The sequence below is a fragment of the Sarcophilus harrisii genome, chromosome 3 (genome assembly GCF_902635505.1).
Source record: "Sarcophilus harrisii chromosome 3, mSarHar1.11, whole genome shotgun sequence".
Taxonomy (NCBI): Eukaryota; Metazoa; Chordata; class Mammalia; order Dasyuromorphia; family Dasyuridae; genus Sarcophilus; species Sarcophilus harrisii.
This window is the reverse complement of record NC_045428.1, coordinates 570923109-570947218: the sequence shown is the minus strand read 5'-3', so window position 1 is coordinate 570947218 and position 24110 is coordinate 570923109. Positions and strand designations below refer to the sequence as shown.

Genomic DNA, 24110 nt, shown 5'->3' with positions numbered 1-24110 from the left:
TGCAAAGATGGTTTCAACATTCACTCTTGCAAAACCTTGTGTTTCAAATTTTTCTCCCTTCCTCCCTCTTTCCTGTCCCCCTCCCCAAGACAGCAAGCAATCCAATATAAGCTAATCAAGTGCAATTCTTCTACACATATTTGCATATTCATCATGTTGCACAAGAAAAATCAGATCAAAAGAGAAATAACCATGAGAAAGAAAATTTGCACATAATAGGCAGGCCAGGGATGATGATTCTGCAAAGAAGTCAAAGACTTGGGGGGTGGTAATTATCACCCCTGAAGCTCTCACCAAGCACTCCCCTTGGGAGGAATTCAAATTCATATTGCACTTGGATTAATACTTGGTGCTGCTGAAACCTCGACTTTCTCCGAAGGTCCTACCCAGTGCCCATTTAGACATTGGAACTGCTGGACAGGGATCCCTCTATCCAGCCATCGGCCTGCCTGAAATATCATTGGAATAGTGGGGGCAACCCAGGTAGAAAGGAAAGGAAAGAGCTTAAAGATATCTGGAGTTTCTTCTAGAATTGTATATATTAAGTAATAACAACCACCACCAGAATGACAATAACTCACATCTCTATTATGCCTTATAATCTGCCAAATGCTTTCCTCTCAACCACCCTGTGAGGTAGAGAATGTAAATATTGCTGCTTCCATTTTGCAGGTGAGAAGACTGAGGCTTTGAGAAACTTAAGTACTTTTGTTCATTATCACAATAAATCTGTGTAGTGACATTTGAACCCAGGCCTCCCAATTCCAAATCTAGCATTTTGGAAAAACCCCCCATTAAAAGTTTTGAGAATGAGAAAAGCATTGTGTGTGTGGGGGGGGTGTATCAGCACAGATCCCCAGAGAAATGTTTAACCACAGGAAGGCTATGTGAACACAGGGATAAGACTAAGTGACTCCCTTAAACTCCTGAGTAACTGAAAAACCAATGAAGGTACCAGATGAGACGATGAAATATAATTCCTTTTCCCTTTCATGGGAACAGGAAGACAGAATTTTTTATATGATTGGGCATTGTATCAGGTAATTTGGTTCGATTTTCACAAGGAAGGGCAGAGGGGAAGGGGAAAGAGTTGAAATGACTGTAATACAAGGACAAAAACATATATCTTTTTTTAAAAAAACAATGGTTAAGTGACTCCAGGGATGAGAACCCACTTTTCTGCATCTGGAGAATTCATTTGCCCTTAGACCGGGTGCTGACTCCTCATGAACACTTTCTTTTTCTCTGCTTTTTCTGTACCAGAATTGAAACCTTTTACCTACAACTTGACTTTGAAATCTGCAGAAAAGTCATCCAGTCAAGGGATGGTCTAACCAGCCGCAAGAATGTCTGGGAAAGGAAATGAAGGGCACATTGGTTATGGGAAGGAGGCCCAAGCCTTCAGCAGCCCGTGGGGCCCTTCCTCGGCACGTCCTCCACAGACAGTGTAAGAAATCAGATGGAAGCTTTGACCGCTGAGCCATCACAGTGCCGGGGCACCCCGTGGGCCAGGGCTTGCACACAGAGCTGCCGGGAAGAGATGGCAAGGGGTGGGAAGCCAGGGATGCTGGGGCCAACGATTTCTTAAAGTATTAGTAGGGCCAGAGGTCCTAACACGGTGTGAACCATGCCTCGGTTGACCCTTTAGTAATGAGAGGAATAATTTGTAAATGAGAGGATAATTCCCTTGGAGTGAAGAGAGATGAGAGTTTGATGGGTCTCCCAGATCCAAAGCGCTTCTATCCTTGCCTGCTTGCCCTTGGAGCTAAGGGACGAGGAACATCTAAAGAAAAATCCCCAAGACCCCACGGATCTGCATCATTTCATATTTAGCTGAACTGGATTTTGCATCGACTTAAGGGGGGACCTGCGATTCCCCCTGTGACGATAAAGTTCCCCAAGGGCAGTGTCATTTTGACCATATAGGGTTAAGGGAAGGGATTTCACTCTGCACTGAGAGCAGCACCTACTCTACGACCTGGGGGTTAGAAAGTTGCCAGGGGTCCTGAGAGGGGGGTCACCTTGCCCAGAGTCGCACCACTAGGGGCAGGACTGAACCCGGCTTCCTGACTCTGTGATGGGCTCTTTCTCTCTCTACCCAACTGCTCTTTGGCTCATGGTAGGAACCTGATAAATGTTTTTCAGCTGTGAGCAAGAAGTGATGCAGTAAGGGGCAGCTAGGTGGCGCAGTGGAGAGAGCACCAGGAGTCAGGAGGACCTGGGTTCAAATCTGCTCTCAGACACTTAACACTTCCTGGCTGTGGTGGGGGGGGGGGGGGGGGGGGGGGGGGAGTGATGCAGTCAAGCACCTGAAATCTTTTTATTGGTGGCCGAGGATGTTCAGGTCACTCATGAAGGGCCCGGGAGGCGGATGGGCCACTGGGCTTGGAGTCCAGAATTCTGAATTCAAACCCCGTCTCACTGGCTGGCTGTGGGGCCCGGGCAGTGGCGGCCCTGGGCCTCCTCTGTAAAATCCGAGGCTGGACTCGTGGACTTCCCCAGTGGCCTCCAGGTCCGAATCCATCATTCCGTGCGACGGGGCACGTGTGCGGCGGAGGGGTTGCTGGGGACGGAGGGAGGCAGGTAGCGAGGGCTTCGGCTCAGCCCTCTTTATTAGGCCCCACTTGCTCTCCAGGGCTCCAAAGGAAGGCTTTGTTGGGCCTCGGGGAGGGCGATGGAAGGATGGGGGAGGGGGGCGGGGCAGAATGTCCTCTCCTGAATCTGAAAAGGGGAGCATGGGAGCAGGATGGGAAAAAGAAAAGATCTGTCCAACTTTGCTCCTCTCTGGCTTCCAGACAGGGTCTCACTGGCAACTGGGCTTCAAGTTGGGGCGTTGCTGGCAGCCAGAGAGATCCCAGCGAGAATCCTCATAATAGCCCCAGACACAGGGACCTTGTTTCTTTGAATTCCCATTCATTCAGGTTATGTACAGGGGGCGGAGGGAAGAGACAAAATGTAATCTCTCTTTTTGGACAGGTAGCTGCCAGGCCTGGACGGGATCCAGCCACTGTCTCTGCCTCTCTCTGGTCCCTTCAGCTGCCATCGCCGGCGGATGGGCAGCTCCCCCGCTACCCCCCACCCTTTCCCCCATGCAGGGACTCTGCACCTCCCCCCTGTCCCAGATCCCCTCCCATAGAAGCCCTGCTCTTCTTTCAGAAAGTTACTGACCAGAAAATTGGGGAGGGCAGCGGCCCAGCAGGGCCGGTAATCCCCTCTGGGGGGAGGACAGCCCGGAAGGGGGTCTTTGCCCCATGTAACCTCGGAATGACCTCACCCCAAGGCTGGCCGGTGTCAGGGAATGGGGCTGAGAGAACAGCCCTCTCCCACCCCTGAGAAAACCAGGGATTTGTGGGGGGTGGATAAGGGAGAGAGAACGGAGAGAGAGATTTATGACCCCTTGAAACTTAACCCTGCTTGCTCCCTGATTAACTTTCAGGACAGGGATAGGCTGAGGTCTGGTGGGGAGAGGTGGTGGTCAGCGGCATTCAGATTTACTCTGGGGTGTAGCTTGTACACAGGCGTTACCGGCTACCAGCAACTGAATGTCCTGCTCAGCGTGACACGCGGGGTGCCAAGATGGAGGCCTCCGTCCAATCACCCCGACATCAAGGCTTTCCCCGTTACTGTACAATGATTTTCTAAGGCACTCCTTTGGTAAACACAGGTTCACATGTTGGAGATATAACAGAGCTATAACATAGCTTTCTTCCCCCTTCCTATTTCCCTCAGTCTCCTTTTTCTTGCTCATGTTTTCTCTCAGTCTTTGTTTCTCTCTCTTTCTCCCTGCTTCTCTCCTTTTTCTTGCTCATGTTCTGAGTCTTTCTCTTTCTCTCTTTTTTTTTCCTCTCTCTCTCTCCCTCCCTCCCTCCCTCACTTCTCTCTCTTTCTCTTTCTCCCTCACTTTTCTCTCCTTTTTCTGGCTTCTCAATCATGTTCTCTCAGTCGCTATTTCTCTCTTCCCCCTTCCCTCTCTCTTGTTTCTCAATCATGTTCTTTGTCTCTATTTCTCTCTTCTCTTCCCTCTCTTGTTTCTCAATCATGTTCTCTCAGTCTCTGCCTCTCTCTCCTCCCCCACTTCCCTCCCTCTCTTGTTTCTTAATCATGTTCTCTCTCAATCTCTGTCTCTCTCTCCTTCTCCATTTCTCTCTCTCTCCTTTTTTCTCACTCATGTTCTCTCTCAGTCTCACTCTGAACACAGCTACAATTCAAGGTCAAGGTCCCTAGAATTATTGTTACAATAAGAAATTTAGAGCTACAAGGAGCCTCAGACACTTTACAGATGGGGAAATTAAGGCTCGGTGAGATGCTTTAAAAAAAAAAAAAAAAAAAAAAAAGAGAAAATCTCAAAGTCCCAAAGTCATGAGAGACCACAATTTTAGGATTTGTTCTTAATGGGAATCTCACCCCCTTTTACCTCTCTGGCAGGAGGAAGTTAACAAAGTCCAGTCTTATAGACAAGATGGAGAACACAGACGCAGTCTAAGGGCAGTGTATGCTTCTGGCTTATAACAGGTGCTTACAAGGTGGGGAGCATTGAAACTGCTTTCAATGGAGCCAAGCTTGGCTTGCTTTCTAGAAAGCAGGGACAGTTCGGAACAGTTGGGTCTTGATCTTCTCTGTATGGATCAATCCTGGACTGAATTTCCCCTGGAGAGAAACAGAGGAATTCCTGGACTATTCTGGGTATCTGAGCCAAGTAATAGCTGGAGCAAAAAGGGGAGCAAGAGACAAAACTCTGATGTCAAGATGCAAGTCTGGATGTGGTCTTCATTCATTCTAGGCCTGGAAGCAAGTCATATTCAGAGTTTTGCAGGGGAAGGAGCTGGGGAGGGGTGGAAGCCAATGAGTGTCCAATGGGATGGTTCCTAGCTCATCCTTGGTCCATGTAAACTCAAAGCCGAGGATCTGGGTGATGGGTTCTACTGTTAACTAGAAGAGGGCTATATATTCTCCAAAGTGCTTCCATATTCATTATTCTACAGATCTCCTTAGTCATTTATCTTCTTTCCTTCCCCCAGTTATCCTTTAATTCTCCAGTAGAATGGAAGCCCTTGGAAAGCAGGGACTTACTAATCAAAGTACCTTAAATCTCTCTGTGTTTGTTAGTCTGTCTCCCTCCCTCCCATTTCCATCTCTCTCCTTTTTCTCACTCATGTTCTCTCTCCCTCCCTCCTCCCTATTTCTCTCTCCCTTTTTCTCATTCATGTTCTCTCTCAGTCTCTGTCTCTAGCTCTCTCTCTGTCTCTCCCTGCCTGTCTCTGTCTCCCTCTCGATCTCTCCATACATAGGCAGCACAATCCAAATGTTCCTTCTAGGCTTCTGGAGTCTGTGATCCTATAAAATCACTTGATCTCACTGGGACTCAATTTCCTCCTTTGTAAAACGGGCTGGGTGGTCCAATACTCTGTGAAGTAGATAATTCAAGTATCAACAGCTGAGGAACAAAGGATTTGTCCAAAGCCGCAGAGGTAAAAAGTGTCTGAGGCAGGCCTGAGCCTGAGGTGGGAGAAGGCCAAGGGGCACAGGGTTCTAGCTGGGAGGACTCAGGTTACTTCCTGCAAGGGGGGAGGACGTGGCAGTCCCAGAGCCCAGGTCAGGGAGCCCCTCTTCTCTCCAGCACAGAATGAATATCTGCTGACCGCCTGTGGCCTCAGCTTAGCCCAGGAGAAGCGGGGGCAGGCCCAGGGAGCTGCCGGAGTGTTGTTTGCTATTAACCAGTCCCCAAGTGGGCCACAGAACTGTCCAGTCTTTGAGGCTTGAATGGGGAAGGAACAAAGGAGAGGCTCTGGGGACAAACAATGCCAGGAACGGGCTTTGTCCGGGCAGACCAGAGCAGTAGGGCTCTTCCAAGGATGGGGGGTGGAGGGGAGGGATAATGAGGGAGGGCCCTATAGAGAGAGGAAGGAAGGGAGGAAGAAAAGCAGAAAGCATTCTAAACCCATCTGGCTGGGCCTTTCAAAAGTCCCCCTTCTGTTCACTTTGATGTTCCATGTTCCCAGAAAAGTCCCATCTCCTTAAAGGTACAGCTGGCTTGCCTGGCTCCTTCAGCACCCCCTGGTCTTCCCGCTCCTGCCCCTTGGCTTGTCTCCCCGCACACAACTTGGCAAAAACGGCCATGGCAGGGCTCAGGAAGTGATGAGGACATTGAAAGTCTTGTGGGAGAAAACAGTCCTATCCTGAGAGCTGGCAGATGGGAAGGGAAGACTTCCAAACTGTGGACACCTCCCCAAACAAAAAAGGAAACTCAAGGGGAACATGGGAAATGGGTTCTTGGCTCAGGTTTCTAAAGGAGAAGTGTCATGGCCCAGGGGCCCAGAGGATTCTGGAAAGAGCCTTGGAAGGGGCCTTAGGAAGCCTCGACATTTCCTTCCACCCTCATTTTATAGATGAGGAAACATGATCAGACCCTCAAAGCCATAGCTAATCGATCAGTCTTTACTTTTCAAGCTTGTGGTCAGAGAAATAAAAGCAGACAATGTAGCTACAAGAAAAGGGAAGAAGTAGGAGACATGGATTCCAGTCTCTGTCTTCTTCCTGACTTATTCTATTATTAAGAGTGACCAAATCTGACATAGACAGAGAGGCTGATGGGAGGCAGTAAGAACTGCATAAAAAAGGCAACATTTAGAGGTTCTCAGACTGTGACAAGAGCAAGGTATGAAGCCATGCCTCTGCGTTGGTCATTCTGGGACCTGGAAAACACTCCCTCCTCACCACCATGGCCTTTTAGAATCTGCAGATTCATCCAGTGGCTCAAGAGCCACTGCCCTTGGGGAAACCTCTTCTGATTCTCCTGGTAACTCCGGCCTTGCCCCACCAAATTATCTTGTATCTATCTTGTATTCACCTATATTTGGACATTTGGTCTCTCTGGGTCTAATGGTAGCTCCTTTTTTTAATTTCTTTTTTTATTATTATAATAACTTTTTATTGACAGATAATGGTAGCTCCTTGAAAGACAGCGACTGTTTTATTTATGTATTTGTATCCAAGGCACCTATGATGTTTCTGTCATATAATAGGAACTAATAAATGTGTGTTTTCAATTGATTTGGTATCAATGTCAAGAGAATAAGAGGAAAGTGGACTCCCGGGAGGGCTTTGGGAAATGGGAAATGAGAAGGGTCTCACAGGGTGAGAGAGCAAGGTTGGGCCATGATTCAAATTATTGTAAAGAGTACACATTGAGACTGATGAAGTCATAGATCCATCTGAGTATAGAACCTCTTTGGGCCTCAGTGTCCCTACTATAATCAATGAATCATCATTTATTAAACACCCATTATGTGCCAAGCATTGTGCTCAATTAAGAGATTATGTCAGAGGGACAGAAATGATATGAGTATTGCTTAAGACTTTTAAAAAGGACACACACACCCTAGACATCTGAATGGATTATTTAGTACAGATTTTCCTGGTCTCGTGATAGATATCCAGAAATCTCTCTCTGGTAGAAAGATTTCTGTATCTGGAATCAGAGGGTCCTAGTTCAAATCATCACTTTGCCACCTGTGGGACACTTGGCTAAGTCACTTGACTTAAATCTCAGTAAATGGGGCTAGGGGCTGGGGAGGGGATTGGACTAGAAGATCTCTACTTTGCCTGCTAGCTCGGGGATAAACATGTTCTCCCTGTGAAGCACTGGGCTTCCCCTTTAAATGTGCCATTGCCCATTCTTTGTTAATGCTACCTGAGTTTTTTCCAACTGAAAAACTAACTTTTTCAGGCTACTGAAGATTTCTTGATGAAAAGAAATCTGCCATTGCAGCAAACTTTTCTACTCTGGAAGACAAATGAGAATGAAAATTGGGCAGGGTCCACTCTTGGCACAGTGGCTCAAAAAACAGGTATTCTTACAATCCAATACAATCTAAGTAAGCAGACATGGTACTATATCCTGGGTCACATAAAGAAATAATTGCAGACTTACAGTTTCTGACCTCAAGGGACCTACATTTTACTGGGAGATCCAATGTGTACGAAAGTGAGAAAATTCTGAAGAGGGAGGATATCAGTATAATAATGTGTGACTAACATTTTGGGATCTGGAGTTCAGAGGGTCTGGACTAATTTAGACTTTTGTGGTCTTTGAGCCAGCAGGCAGCTTTGAGTCATACTTGGGAGGTTTGAAAAAGATACACATGGCCTCTAAGAGGACAAATTGGGAATGAGGACTTGAGACTCGAGGAAATGACATCCTTGGCCCCAGCCAGGACTTGAGCTGAGCTGGAGAGAAGTGGGGACAAAGGATGAAGTGACAGACACAGAGACAGACAATGAGACAGACAGAAATGGAACCAGAAAAAAGAGGGAGTCAGAAAGAGTGAGACAGAGACAGGAATAGAGACAGAAGGGAGAGACAGAGGGAGAAAAAAAGAAGATAAAAAAGAGATAAAAAGAGACAAAGAGATTTAAGAGAGACAAAGAGAAATTGAGAGAGGGAGAAAGATACAGAGAGAGAAATTGAGAGAGAAGGGACAAGAGAGAAAGAGAGAGACAAGGAAAGCAATTAAAAAAAAAATCCCACAGATTGAAGTTGTTGGATGTAATCATCTCTTCAAGGACTGAAAGAAGTTTCCAAAAGTCTACTCTTTCCTCAACTTCTTATCCTCATACGGGTCCTGTAACAGGCACAATCATCAACTCTTTTTACTTCTTTCTCTAAGCATAACTTTGTCCCAACTTTGCTTTCAAAAAAAAGACATATCAGGAAAACCTTAATAACATACTTACACTGTGCTGAGAAAAATCCTGGAGGAAAGCAGGGATTAGCTGGACATACACAAAATTTAATTAAGGCAAAAAGCCAAACTTCTGTCCAAATGTTAAAAATTTTCCTAACTGGGGAGCTTCAGGTTATTGTGATTATTCTAACTTTTCATCTAGAATATAAGCTACATTAAATAGCTAAGAAATGGACCATGGGGACTTATTGGCCTTTAGGTTGCTTCTAGAGTAAAAGCCAGTTGCCATAAAAATATGTGAATGATTAAATCTCCAGTAATTAGGAGAGGGACAGGAAGAGAAACCTCTTCCTTAACCTCTCACCTCTTCCAGGAAGGAGATAGATAAGGTCTGGGAAGCATTCATCTCCAGACATTGCCAGAGAACGTAGGAGGCAAAAAGGATGGAGTACCAGTTGGCCAACTCTTCCCTCCACAGAGACACCTACCCATTCTGATAAATCAACAAATTCTGCTGTTTGTTGATATTTTTAGAATCTCTTGTTTGTGTGTTGGAAATCTTTAGTCAGTTATCCTATCTCTATTGTTCTTTTCTGCCCAGATTAGTTTCCATCTTTTCCAAGGAGCCTTCCTTTATTTTCTTTCCCTATCCCCACTTCAGATAGTTATCAGTATGTGAATGTCTTGTTGCCCTACTAAAAACTGTAAGACAGTTTCTCTAGATGGCTTTGGAGATCCCTCCCAATTCTAGAGCCATGATCACTGAGAGGGATTGAGGGAAAGTTTGGCAGTTTCTACCCCACCAAAGCAAAGCAACTCTTTTTTGGGGAATAGGGGTGGGGAGGAGAAGAGGCGCTAGTAGCTAGAGGAATAAGGAAAGACCTTCTAAAGGAGGTGATGTTTGATTTTCTGTAATCAATACAGAAGGATCAGCATCCACACCAGCCAGTGTGGTTGTCTAAACTAAAGATTGTCAAAGTTTTTTTTTTTTTTTTTATCGATTTCCCCACTTACTGCCCCAAATGCTCCCCCAGATAAATTCAGCAAAAACCATATTCACAGAGGGGACTAGAGTCATAGAATCATTTTGAGCTACAAGAAACTGTGGGACACCTGGAAACTCGTATACAGTCCTGGGAACCATGTTTTCAGAGAGCAGAGTCCAGCCAAAAAGGTAAATGGCCCAGGTGAGAGCTAAATTCAGTTCGACAAATACCTACTGAGAAGCTATTACCCTAGGTGCCAGGTGATGTCTTACAAAGAGAAGAAGCAGGGTCAAAGAAGGAGGAGGAGGTGGAGGAATAGAAAAGACCACTTCCTGTCCCCAAGGTTTATAGAGCCAGAGTTCTTAACCTCTTTGGCAATTTGTCAAAGCCAATGGACCCTTTCTCAGAACCATGGTTCTGAGAACTCAAGCGAGTACACTCCCAGTCCATCTCAAGTTGAAACTCCCCTAACTGAAGGAAATGCTAAATTAGCTAAGAAGTTAGTGAAAACTATTGAAGAGAAATGCAAATTAAAACAACTCTGAGTTATTACCTCATACTTGTTAGATTGACTAATATGACAGAAAAAGAAAATAACAAATGTTGAAGAGGATGTGGGGAAACTGGGACACTAATGTACTACGGGTAAAGTGTCAACTGATTTGATCATTCTGGAGAGCAATTTGGAACTATGCCCAAAAGGCTACAAAACCACGAACACCCTTTGACCAAGCAATGCACTGTTAGTTCTGGATCCCAGAGAATTAAAAAAAAAAAAAAAAAAAAAGTTAGTGAAAAAAAGATGTTGCTTTTTCTCTATCCAGGGTCACAGTTGTCCTAGCACAGAGAGGAGAGAAGGGGGCCCAAGGATAGGGACATCCAGAGCAATTCTTTAAGACTTCAAGTACTGAAAAGAGTGACCTACATTGGTGGAATGAGTTTCCTCCACTGACGAAATCACCTTTCTTAGTGGGTCTCCATCTTTTGTCTCCCCAGTAAACCCAGTCGGTTTAAAGTTGTTTACAACCTGCCCCCACCCATCTTTCCATCCCCATTACACACTGTTCTCCTCGGGGCACTTTCCGACCAAACTGGCCTTCGCGCGGCTTCTCACCCTGCCCTGCCTCCCACTCTCCCCTCCACACCTTTGTCCTGGCTGCTTCCCAGGACTGACACACACAATGAGCGCCCTCCTTCCTGAAGCGCCTCGGCTCAAATACTATCCTCCGCAGCCAGTGTCTCCCCAGCAAGCCGGCCTGTGACTTCACGTGCAGCGTGGGACCCCTCTAGCCTTCACCTGGGCCCCTTCTCCAGCAGCACTAAAGCGTGGCCGGCACCCCCTGCTTTACCCTCCACGGACACCCCTTCGCTCGGTGTCACGGCCCCCTCCGTCGGGCTAACGAAGGCTCCGGACACCGGAGAAGTGTGGTTTTAAGTGCACAAAACCCTGAGCATTAATATTGACCTAGTTATCGATACAGGTCCGCCTGTTATCTATATCTACAGAGAGCTGAGGGCATAGGAGCGTGGGTGGAAAAAAGTTCTTGGATCACAGGTGAGAAATTCTGGCTTTTATTTCATCAGAACATCAACTCGAAGATTAGCCCAGCGCCTCGTATACACTAAGTTCTTAATAAATGCTCATCCGCCCATAAATTCGCTTGTACTTGAACCTTAACCGTCCCTCCCGCAGAATATGAGCCCCCCGCGGGCAGGAGCTCGGCCCCTACCACAGGGCCCGGCACACAGCAGGCACTTAATAGACGTTTGCTGACTGACTAAGGGCCCGGCCGCCTCTCCCAACAGGTTGCGGAACACAACTGCCTCCCATTACAAGCAGTTCCCAGATCCTTCCCTCCGGCTACGCGGCGGCGGCCATCCCGCCCGGCCTGGGAGCCGACAGTCTCCTTCCGTGGGAGGGGGCCGGGGCCGGGGGCGAGGGAGCTGCGGGCGTGGAAAAGGAAGAACTCGCGCCAGGACGTTCCCACTCCCGCTCAGGCGGAGACTCCCCGGAGGCTTTCAGAGTTTTCTAGCAACTGTCGGCAGGAGGAAGGGAGGGGGTGTCGGAGGGGGAGGGGGCGCCTGCCGCGCAGAGGGCAAGGAGGGGGCGGGGGCCGGGGGAGGGAGAGCCCACTGGGCGCAGGGGCAGCCCTTCCTCCCGAGAAGACGGTAAACAAATGCGATGATGTCACGAAGAGCCGCTGACCTGCCGGTGAACCCGGGGCTGCAAATGAGATGCAAGGTGCCAGCAGCCCTCTTCCCATCCATCCCAAGCCCCACGCACACCCTCGCTCGGCTCCGGCCCGGAGCTTGCCCCAGCTGCACATATGGACAGGATGCTCTAAGCTCCCCCAGACGTTGCAACACACGCACACACAGTCTGCTGGCCGCCGTCTGAACCGGCGAGCGGCCTCCGGCGCGGCGCGGCGCGGGGCCCCCTCCCCGACACCCGGCCCGGCCGCACCCGCCTCCCACCCACCGGGGGCCCTGGCCGTGGGGCGGGGGGGGGGGGCCCTGGGGGCTCGAGCGCCCTCCCGGCCCGCTCAGGCTCTCCCGCGTTCTCGGGCTGCGTGTCTCCCACTCTGGGTCTCTCTCATTGTCTCTGTCCCATTCCGTCTCATTCTCTCTGTCCCTGCCTCTCAGTCTTTGTCTCTGATCTCATTTTCTCTCATTCTCCTTCTGTCTCTCATTCTCTGAATCATTCTCTTTCTGTCCTCTGTCTCTCATTCTGTTTCTCATTGTCTCTCAATCCTTATCTCTTCTTTCATTCTCCTTCTGTCTCTCATTCTCTGTCTCATTCATTCTCTGTCCCTCTTTGTCTCTCATTCTCTCTCCCATTCTTTGTCTCATGCTGTCTCTTGTTCTCTGTCTCTTCCTCTGGTACTTCCTGTGGGACCTCCAGTTTGCTTGGTCTCTACCTTGTCTATGGCTCCCCTTAGTTCTGAGAGAAGACACCCAGTTTTGGCCTTTCTTTGACTCCCCAGCCCTTAGGTAGGTCCCTGGCACATAGAAGGAGTTCACAAATGCTCCCTGATGATAAGGACAGAAATTTGGGCAAATTATTTTTCATCTCCCTAGGCTTCAGTTTCCTCCTATGTTAGATGGAGTTTGGACTGTGGCTTCTAAGGGCCTTTCCGTCTGTAGACCCAGGATCTTCCACAGGAAAGGGGCAGCCTTTCTCCTCTGTTACCCATGGGGCCCTGGGAACATGCCAGCCTGAAGCGGGCCACCCCTCTCTCAAGAGCAGTTCAGGGCAGGAATCCCTTATGACCTCGCCACCCCCCCCACCCACCCCCGCTGGCACCGGGCTCTGTGGGAAGCAGGGCAGTTTCCCCTGCAAGCAATAACTTGGGATGCTAGGTCTGGGCCTGCCAATAATGAGGCTTCTTCAGCAAAGCCAGCCCTGGTGCAGAGCCCACACTGGCCAGGGTCCCACACTGCTAAAATCAGAGCTGGACACTTCCCCTGCCCTCCCCTTCCCGCTTTCCCTCCTGCTGAGAGCTGCCAAATCTCCCTCCAGGCCTGTCCGAGGGGACAGCAGGCTCTGTTTACTATTAAGAAGGGATTTTAAACAGTGGCTGCTCCAAGAAAAGCATCAAGGCTAATCCCCTCTAGTGGCCGGAGGATCTGCCCTTCAGCCCAGACAGCTGCGAGGGAGGGGCGCTGCGAAGGGGTACGGCTCCAGGTTTGGGATCCCTGGGTGAGGATGCTCAGAGCCCCACTCTCAGAAGCCCAGAAAGTGAAGAGAGGAGTGCTCCAAGTCCCACAGAGAGCGAGGGATGAGAGAGAGCAGAGTTTGGAGAGATTACCCTGACCATCCCTCCAGCTGTTTGGAATCTCTAGGAGAAATTAATTCAAAGGAGGGCAACCAGGAACAATCAATAAACAATGGGTAGTTCTTATTATGTATGCCGACAAAACCAGTTCCTGACCTCAAGGAATATATCATGTAATGGTGGAGGCAGCTTGTACATATATAAATTCATACAAGATAAATGGAGGAGATAGAAGGGAACTAAGGGCAGCCAGGTGGTGCAGTGGATGGAATGCTGGAGCTGCGGTCAGGAAGACCTGAGTTCAAATCCAGTCTCAGACGCGTACTATTTGGATGACCCTGAGCAAAGTACTTCATTCTGGTTTTGCTCAGTTTCCTCATCGGTAAAAGAAGCTGGAGAAGGAAATGGCAATCCAGAAATATTAAGATATTTCTGCCAAGAAAATCCCAGAGGGGGTCACAATGAGATGGTTACATATGAAGCAACTCCACAACAAAATCTTGGAGGGAAGAAGGTAGGGAAGAGACTGAGCAAGACTTTTGCAGAAGGGTAGAATTGGGGCTGAATCTTGAAGGGGGCAGAGATGAGGAGACAGAGCATCCCAGCCATGGAAGACAGCCATGGAAAAAACCATAAATAAATTTGTAGATGGAGTGTTATGTGTAGGAACAGCAGAGAGGTCAATGTGACTGGATTCTTGAGGATATAGAGGGGAATAAAGTTTTTTAAAAAAAACCAGGAAAGATTGTTACCGTCCTTTAAAAGCCAAACAGAGAAGTTTAGATTTGACTCTAAAAGTGAGAGGAAAACACCAGAGTTTATGGAGAGGAGAAGGAATTGGGTAATATAGTCATACCCAAGTCTAAAGAAAACAATTTTGACCACTATGGAGAGAACTGATTGGCATGGGGAGAGGCTTGAAGCAGGGTGGTCAATCAGAACAGGTAAGAATTGATGAGGTTGGGTGAGTGGAGAGAAGGGGATAAATGAAGGTAGAAATAGCCAGATTGGCAACTGATCAGATATCAAGAGTGAAGAGGTGAGAATGGCACTCTGGTTGCCAGAAGGGTTCACTAGGAGATGGTTAACAGTAATAGGGTAGGCTGGAAAAAGGGAGGGTGTAAGGAAGAAGAGAGTGACTTCTGTTTTGGGCTATTGAAGGTGAGATGCCTGTAGGACTTCAGTTCTGCCCAACAGGCAGTTGTTCATTCAAGACTGGAACTCAGGAGGAGGCTGGGGCTAGATGATGAAGGGCCCCAAGTTTATGCTCCATGATGATCAGTGGAAGGAACTTGGGTTATTTGGTCTGGAGAGGAGTTTTGACAGCTGAGGTCAAGGGCCTGGTAAATAGTAAACATTTAATAAATGCTTGGTGATTGAGTCATTTGAACATCTCAAAGGCTGCTTGGTGGAAGAAGGATTCAACTCACTTCCAGATGATATAATTAGGAGCAGGGAGTACAAAATGGCAGATTGAGATTTGATATGAGAAAAAATTTCCTCATGTGGAATAATAGGGAGGTCAGGAACTCCCCATATGGAGATCTTTCACTTGTCTTACAACCACTTGTCTGCAATATTGTAAAGACAATTATTATCTAAGTAAGGTTGGTCTAGAACCCTTGTGAGGTCCAGTCTGGCTCTTGTAGTTTCTGTGAATGGCAGACTCTCAGAGCTGAAAGAGATCTTGGAGGCAATCTGGTCCAACCTGTACGTGACCAGGGATCTCTTTCACACAGGCGTCTAAAAAACAGCCATCTATTCTCCACAAATCAAATATTTTTCAAATGCCAGGCTCTGTCCAGTCTCAATATGGCTACCCAATAATGGAAAACTTACTACTTATCAAGTCAGTAAGTCAGTCTATTTCAACTTTTTTTTGGGGGGGGGGGCACAGAATAATTCTCATTATCAGGAAGTTTCTCTCCCCCAGCCCCATCTTGAACCTAAACCTGCCACCCTGGTAGTCACACCCATTTCTCTCAGCTCTGCCCATCTGGGGCCAAGAAGAATGAGTGGGCTCAGGGGTGTGGAAGCCTGTTCTGCTACTCACCACCCCTTTCAAAAAGCAACCTGACTCAGGAGCTGCAGAAACTCCTGGGCATCAATTCTAAGATTGATCTGATGTGAAAAGTCACTAGGTGTTTCTAAGCCTTAACTTCTCTACTATGGAAGCAGAGGGGAAGAATCCTCTTCATTGTGGAAGCAAAGAGGTGGAGGAGAGGACTGGGAAGGGGAAAGACTGGAAACACAAAGTAGGAAAAGCTGTTAATAACAAAGCATATGTCTGCTAGGAGGAGGCCTCATAAGGGTCACCTCACTTCCCACCAAACTGCAACTCACACCATTTCCTTACTATCTCCCAGGAGTGTCTGGGGCTTGTATTATACACTCTGGGGATTTCCAGGATGCTAAGAAGGGTAGTCTTTGAATCTGAGGTGTTTACCACCAGATGGTGAAGATGAATACACTCAAAGGGTTATAAATAGATATGTGTAAGTGTATTTATACAGGACTAGCAAACCACACCCCCCCATATCAATTGCAGTGGGATGGATAATAATTTTTTTAAAGGATAATCCTGAATCCTCAACTACTTATATATATGGTCTCAGAATTCATTCAACAAACTGTACTTTGAAAGATGGGGAAAAGGGGAGATTGCAGTGGTAGCAGTTGGGGGAAGGGAAGCATGAGTAAGCCATCTTCCTTTTTGATTAAATTTAAGACTGAAGTCTTAGTTCTCCTAGTGGATAACTATGTGACCTTGGACACATCATTTAATATTTCTGGACTCTTCTTAGTTCCTTCATCTGTCAAACAAGAGGACTCGATAAATGATCTCTATGGTCCCTTTTCCTTCTAGATTCTGACTTACTCTGCCTTTCTTGAGCACACAAGAGCTGAGTAATATTAGTTCAATTCCTTTTGTTCACAACAATCCTGCAAAGGAGAGGTCCTGGGCAAGTACTATTATATCCATTTTGTAGATATGGAAATTTGAGACTCAGAATACTTAACCAATGGACCAAAGATCATATAGCTGCCCTCCCCAATTTACAGGGGTGGGGAGAGGAAAACAAATGATTAAAGTAATGGCTAAACAAACTGTGATTTGTGAACATAATAGAATATAGCTGATGAAAGGAGCTCAGGGCCTGTGATTTCACTGTTGAAGGAAATTCCTGGTGAAGAGTTTACTCTGCCAATGAGGGCTATGTCTTCGATGAAACTTATACTTTTAGAAAAATGACAAAGGCACTTTCCTAGGGCCTAAGAGACTAAGGAACTGATCCAGGTATTCTTGGCTTTAGAGCAGGCTCTCTGTCCACTATGCCATGGCTGCCTCTAACAAAAGATGACCATGAAGAATTCAGAGAAGTATGGGAAGATTTATATGAATTAAGGCAGAGTGAAATGAATAGGAAGAAACACCAATGTAAACTGAATACTGGGTAATTATAATGAGCAGAATTAGCCCCAGAAAGAAAGAAGGGAATATATATGGCTCTGGTTTTTTTTCCCCCAGAAGTGGAGAACTTTGAGGGTGGAATACGAATATTCTTTTAGGATAGAGATGGATTATTTTGTTGAACTATTCTTTCATTTCTCTTAAAAAGAAAAACTTTGTTAAAAAGGAGACACATTGGATAGGGAAGAAAAAAATACATTTGGAAATGAATGTGATATAAAACCCTAAGGTATCAATAAAAATAAGATTAAAAAAATTTGCCACAGAATCTATAAACTCTGTCCCATAACCTAATCAAAAGCTAGTCATGTAGGGTCATTGATATTTGGGACCATGTTTGATGCTACAGGAAATGGGCTCATAGGTGAAAAGAGAAGTATATTTCATAAGATAAAAGATAAATAATACACTCAGGACTTTCTTTGCCAGCTTTCCTCCTACCAGAAGTATCATTTGGAGATCACTCAATCAGGTCGCAATAAAAGACAGCCATTGTGAAGAGAAGTGGGATACCAGTGATGCAATGTCTCCAGGAAGACCTAATTAGGTTAGAAGTACCCAGTGGCTAGTGGCCTGACCCTTGGCTAATTAGGCCCAATTTATGGGTCAACCTCCAGTGGCCATGGGCTCTCAATTACTTGCCAGCTAAGGTAACTATCTATTCTACAGGCTATTAATTACGAATCGTTTTAATCTCCTCTGGGACAGAGGTCAAACACCATGGCTTGAGTCTGGCCCTTCCATGCTGGCGTCAGTGTTATCAGGTGATGGATCTGGCCTGGCAGAGCTGGGGACTTCAGAATGTCAACAAGATGCTTTGAGTAGAGAAAGACCAGAGTTCAACACATCACTGCATGGTCAGCTCAGCTATTCAGATCTGTATGTGGGTTTCCGGGAATCTGGGAACAAATCCCCAGTGAATTTTGCTTTGCAGTGGTTTGGGAGCTTCAAAATTTCCCTGTAATATCAGTTCTGATTTTCTGCTGAGTTCTTCCTATTCTTCCAGTCACACTTCCATCTCTGGGCTGATCGCTCAGCTATGTTACTTAATAGTGGTGTGATTTTGGACAAGTCATTAAACCTTCCTACGTTTCAGTTCCCTCATCCACAAAATGACCTCTAGTTCTGGTACCCAATAGAATTCATTGTGCTCCCCTCTCTGTGACTCTTTTATGCATTTATTGTCTCACTCATTTATTCAACAACAAATCTTACTACATGCCAAACGATGTATGAGGTATTGGGGATACAAAGGTAAAATTAAAAAAATCATTCCTGCCCTTATAGAAGTAATATTATGCTGGGGAGAAGGAAACATGTGCCCAATCTTGGGATTATCTTACTATTATCACTTCCCTGATCCTTCCCTCTTTTAAAGTTCACTTTCTCTGTGTAAAGTTCACTTTCTCTGTGAAGCCTCTTCCCATTATACTCACCATTCATTTACTTTGTTTCCTTAATCTTTAATCCATGCAGCTGGGTCCAGATTAATTTGTCTAATTTCTTTGCAAGTGTTGACTCTTTTACATACATACTAAACATATATATAAAATCTCCTCAACTAGACCATAAACTGTCAGGGATTGTAATGTCTATTTCTTTTGTATCTTCCTGGGGGATTAAAAACAATGTTTCTCATTCACTCATTCATAAATCCATTGATTCACTCACACATTCATTCATTAACCATTATTAAATTCTTAATATGTATAAGACAGTTGTACTAAGGACTGGAGATCCAAAGACTAAGAAAAAGCTTTCTTCAAGGAGTTCACATTCCACTCTGCACACAGTAAGTGCTCAATAAATGTTTTGGTTGACTGGGTCTTTGTTTTCTTAGCCTAGGCGGCTCTCTCTGACCTTTATGTATCTCTACTTTTGCCCCATTTTCTAATACCTCACAGGGACACTAATTGGAAATACAAAATAACAAAGAGCCAGAAGCCAGGAAGAGTTGGAGAGCAAAGTGTAAGTCCTGAAGTCCATCATCCACTGGGGCATGTCTTTGAAGCACCTGAGCTTTCATTTTCATTGGATTAGTTTTCTATCCTATCTCCCCGACCCCTTTGAACAAGATTACTGTCTTCCAATGTCTGGAGAGCTATCACTGTCAGCGTAGATTTACTATTTCTCTTTAGTGTTTGCATGGAAAGAACTAGGAATTGTGGGTAATAGTAGGGGAAGCAGATTTAGGCTCAATATAAAGGAACAATTCTTTTTTTTTTTTTTTTTTTTTTAAAGGGAACAATTCTTAACAAATGTTTAACAAAATGTGTCCCAAAATGGAGTGAGCCATCTTGACAGGCAATGATTAGAGGTCTATTAAGAACAGCTTTTAGGACTTACCATTGGACAGGGAAAAGATTTTCACAAAAGTTATGAGTTGGATGCTATATTTGTTGGGATAATCAACAAAAGGCCTTTTTAATATGTGGTACAATGAGCTGTTAGGTGCAGCCATAGTGCATAGAGTATTAGGCCTGGAGTCAAGAAGACCTGAATTTAAATCTGCCCTTAGATATTTACTAGCTGTCTGACCCTGAGCAAGTTACTTTACCCTATTTGCCTCAGTTTTCTCATTGGAAAAATGAACTGGGGAAGAAAATTGCAAACCACTCCAGTAACTCTGCCAAGAAAACTTCAAATGGGATCATGAAGAGTTGAACACAACTAAAATGACTGAAGTAGAAAAGAATGCTGTCCTTTGGATGCCATGATCTCTAAGGGTCCTTTTAACACATGTCACATTGGAAAGAATGCTGGATTTAGAACAGAGAATGTGGGTTTCCAATCCCAGGTCTGCTACTTACTCTCCTTGTGAGTTACTTATTCCTCTTGAGTCTAGTTAACTCACCAGTGAAGGAGGAGATTGGACTTTGTGATGACCACGTATTTTAAAATCAGCCAGAGTCAGGAATTCAGGTTAAGGGAAAATCTTCGATCTTTATTCTTTGTGGAGGTGAAAGGGGATGGTGATAGCAATGTGAACAGCCACGACACAAAGCTGGCCAGCAGTCCCTCTCCATCTCTCTTCCTGCCCCTCTGCCTTCACCCACCAAAATCGTCCCTACGTCATTTCCTATACAACACATCAGGACTTACACAAAGAGTGGACAGGGCCATTCTTTCTCCAAGCATACATATTAATAGAGTATGGTCCAATTACTATTTAGCCTCACGTGCTTGGGACCTCAGTGCATCAACTCGAGCTTCAGCCCATTACAGGACTTAGTGGCTTTGGAGGTCCTGACTTTTAGCTCTAAACCATGGCTGAATGGACTGAGACTTGACGATTCTCTGGGTCCCATCCCGACCAGTTGGATTTGAGGGCTAATTCATAATTCAAACCTGTCCTAGGCTTTGACTTGTGAGCCAGGCTTCACTTTCTTCATTTGTTACCCAAACCAGGAGGTTGGGCTATTGGGCCTCTGAGGTCCCTTGCAGCTCTAAATTAAGGATATTATGAACTTTGATAAAGTTTGGCAAAAGGTGGGGGGAAGTGGTGATGCTGCCGTTCTTGAAAAGCCAATTTCCAAGTCTTGGCTGAGAGTTGGCAGTTCCCTCGTGTCCTCTCCTTCTTTTTATTCAGCTGGGACAGACATTTGGCTACTGAAACCAAGTATCCTCATTTCTTGCTCAATGCGGACCCCAGCTGCAAACTCCTGGAGAGCTGCCTACTTTGTGAGACCTTCCACGGGGATCAGCTCCAGACTGTCCCAACAGCATAGAAAGTCCTTCAAAGAACATGGTTGGCCCTGAACCACTGGGCTCAAGATATTTTCCTCAATATGGATGATGGGGATGGCGATGATAGGGGCTTCTCTGATGAAGCATAAAACTCCAAAGAAACACAAAATCTTTCTTGGCCAGCTACAAATACTCCCATGTTCATTTCACTCTCTTACCAAAAGAACTTCTTCCATCTCTCCACTGGTAAGTCAAAGAACAATAAGGATATGAGTGGACTAATGAGGATATAAGTAGAGCCTATTTTAAAAATCCAGCAGAAACAAAGTTTTTCTGAATTCCCAACCAATCTTACTGCCCATATAAAATGGTGCAGGGTTCTAGTAGAGGCAATGGGTTCTGCCTATCAAGGATGTTCAAGCAGAGGCTGCATGACTACTTGTCCTGCATAAAAGAGAGTGGATTCTTTGTAGATATGGGTTGAACTCAATGTCTACTGATGTCCCTTATGACTATGAAAGTGAGTGTAGCCCTCAAAATGATCTCAGCCTCTTTTGATTCTGTATAAGATCAGAGATTTAGAGCTGAAAAGGGACTTTTGCTTAACTTTCTCATTTTAAAGCGGAGGAATCCAAGATTCAGTAGGTTTAGTTGATTTGGCTGGGGTCACACAGCTGGTAATATATCCTATCTCTAAATCCAGGACTCTCCACTATACCATGCAGGCTGACTTAGAAGTCAGAAATACTTAACTTGGGGTACACAGATGAATATCCATAAACTTGCATGAGAAAAAAAGTACACCTTTATTTTTTACTAAGTTCTGATTTCCTTTGTAATCTTTTACATTTATTTTATGCATTTAAAAACATTATTCTGAGAAGGAGCCCATAGGTTTGCCCAGGCTGCCAAAGGTTAGAGGCACAAAAAAGGTTATAGTGACTTTTGCTCTAGGTTGAAGTGAAGTGCCAGATCACTGGGCTAGTAAATAGCAGAGGTGGAGTTTAAATCCACATTTCCCAACTCCAAATTCCAGTCTCTTTCCACTATTCCACATTGGCTAAATTGGCTGCAAACAGTCCTCAAAATCTCTTATCGCTTTTCCTAGATGAGAATTATCTTCTCTATGGCAGGTCCTAGAGTGAAGATCATGGAAGAAGTTGCTCTAACAAAAAGAAAGAACCCCATTGAGTCTGCCATTGCAGACTCACAAAGTCACTTCACAAAGTTCAAAGGGTGGGAGGTCAACCAGCTCAGCTTGAGATTGAGAGGAAGCTTGTACGGAGCACAAGTCCACAACCAGTAAATGGGGACATCCCATAACTAATTTCTTTTTATTAAAGCTTTTTATTTATAGAGCATATTGCATGGGTAATTTTTCCAACATTGACCCTTGCATGACCTTTTGTTGCAAATTTTCCCCTTCTTCCCCCCACTCTCTCCCTTATCTGGCAGGTAGTCCATTACATGTTAAATATGTTGAAATACATGCCATAACTAAATTTTACTTTCTGGCAAGTTTGGGACCCAGATGCTTCCTGACTACTGTTCTTCCATTCAAAAAGAGAGTGTATAGAACATTGGATTTATAGTCAGCAAGACTCGTGTTCAAACTCTGTCTCAGACAGGAGTGTTTCCCCAGGCAGTTACTGCTACTTGCTGGATACCAGTTTCCTCATCTGTGAAATAAGGGGATTGAATAAGATGATCTCCGGAATCCCAGCTCAGCCTCCCTGTGATCTGAAGGCCCTTCACCTCTCTGGGCCTCAGTTTCTTCAGGTGTAAAATGAAAAGGTTAGTTGAGAATCTCTAGATGCTCTCTGAGAGTAATTTGGAACTATGAACAAAGGACAACCAAATGGTGCCTACCCTTTGATCCAGCAATACAATATTAGGTCTGGATCCCAAAGAGATAATTAAAAAAAAAAAAAAAAAAAAAAAAAAAAAAAAAAAAAAAAAAAGGGAAAGGACCTACATATGCAAAAGTATTTTTAACAGTTCTCTTATGGTGGCAAAGAATTGGAAATTGAGGGGATGTCCACCGATGGAGGGCTAGCTGAATAAGTTGTGGTATATCAAAGTAAGGGAATACTATTGTTCTATAAGAAATGATAAGCCGGCAGTTTCCAGGAAAACCTGGGAAGACTTACATGAACTGATACAAAGTTCATCACTGCCTCCTTACTATTCCATCTCCCAACTGGGAACATTCTCATTGGCATTTCCTCAGATTTAGAACGCTCTCTCCTCTCATTTCTACCCCCAAGCTTCCTTCAAATTACACCTTATATGAGAGCCTTTCCCAATTTTTTGAAATCTTGATACCTTTTCTGAAATCTGAGATCTATCTCCAATGTACATTGCATATATCTTATTTATACTTGGTTGTCGGTTGTCTGAATGTTGTCTACTGCATCATCTACTGCATCATGCTGTGAGCTCCTTCAGAGCAGCGACTTTTTTTGGGGGGGGGGAACAGGTTCTTTGTATCCCCAGAACTTAGCACATACTAAGTGTTTAACATTTGCTTGCTGACTGACCTGACTTGGTCAATCCAGATCTAGCATCCAAGATCATGAGTCCAAGGCATAGGATTATGAGTGGAATGAACTAGGGACTTTTAGGCAGAAGAAGAAAAATTTCATAGGATTTCTGAAAGCCACAAATCAATCTTCAAGTGCCAGAAGAGGAATTAAATATTCTTTTTGGCTCCAAATGGCAGAATGAGGAGAGATGAGTGGAAGATTCAAAGATGTGGCCAAGTGAGATTTGATGTCAGGAAGAACTTTTGAACAATGAACATTGACAAGAAATAAAACTGGTTTCCCAGGGAGGCAAATTCCCCATACATAGAAGTCTTCACACAGACTCCAATTACTAGTCATCAGACATATTGTTGAGCACTTTCATTTTTCAGATATGAATCGGATTAAAAGGAGGTTTCTTCCAACTCAGAGATTTTATGATTCTGTGGTAACTGGCTAATTGGTTCTTATGAGGATTGAATCTATCCATAGAATAATGGAAAGGGAGTGAATTTGAAGTCAGAAGAACTGGCTTTGAATCCTAACTATAACTTACTACTTGTGTGATCCTGGGTAAAGCTCTTCCCCTTTCAGAGTCTCAGTTTCCTCAGAGGTAAATGCAACGTTTGGATCTGATGATCTCTTAAGACTTTTTTCAGCTCTTATTTGAAACTGTGACTGCCTCTGTAAGCTCCATGCTCTGACCAAGTGAGCTAAAGGGCTGCCTCACCATGGTGTAAGTAAGAGACTAATGAGTTCCTGCCAGGAGTACAGATGGATAGCAGAAGCAACAGGAAAGAACCAGAAGTGAGGACTGTGGAGCTCAGTTTCTTCTCAGGACTTAACTATCCCTCAGCTTCTCAAGTTCTCTCTCCCAAGAAGTTCCTCTCCGGGACTAGCTCCTATGGAAGAAAGGGGTCCATTGTGCCCATGCATTTCTATTGTGTTCTGGGGCTAGAGTGGGAGATGGAAATGGCAAG

At 45.2% G+C, this 24110-nt stretch overlaps 1 protein-coding gene across 3 annotated transcripts in view; it reads right to left on the bottom strand.

Moving 5' to 3' along the window:
- DHRS3 (dehydrogenase/reductase 3) overlaps positions 1 to 24110 on the bottom strand; it is a 113533-nt gene that overhangs the window by 15527 nt on the left and 73896 nt on the right. The gene's annotated exons all lie outside the window — the stretch shown is intronic.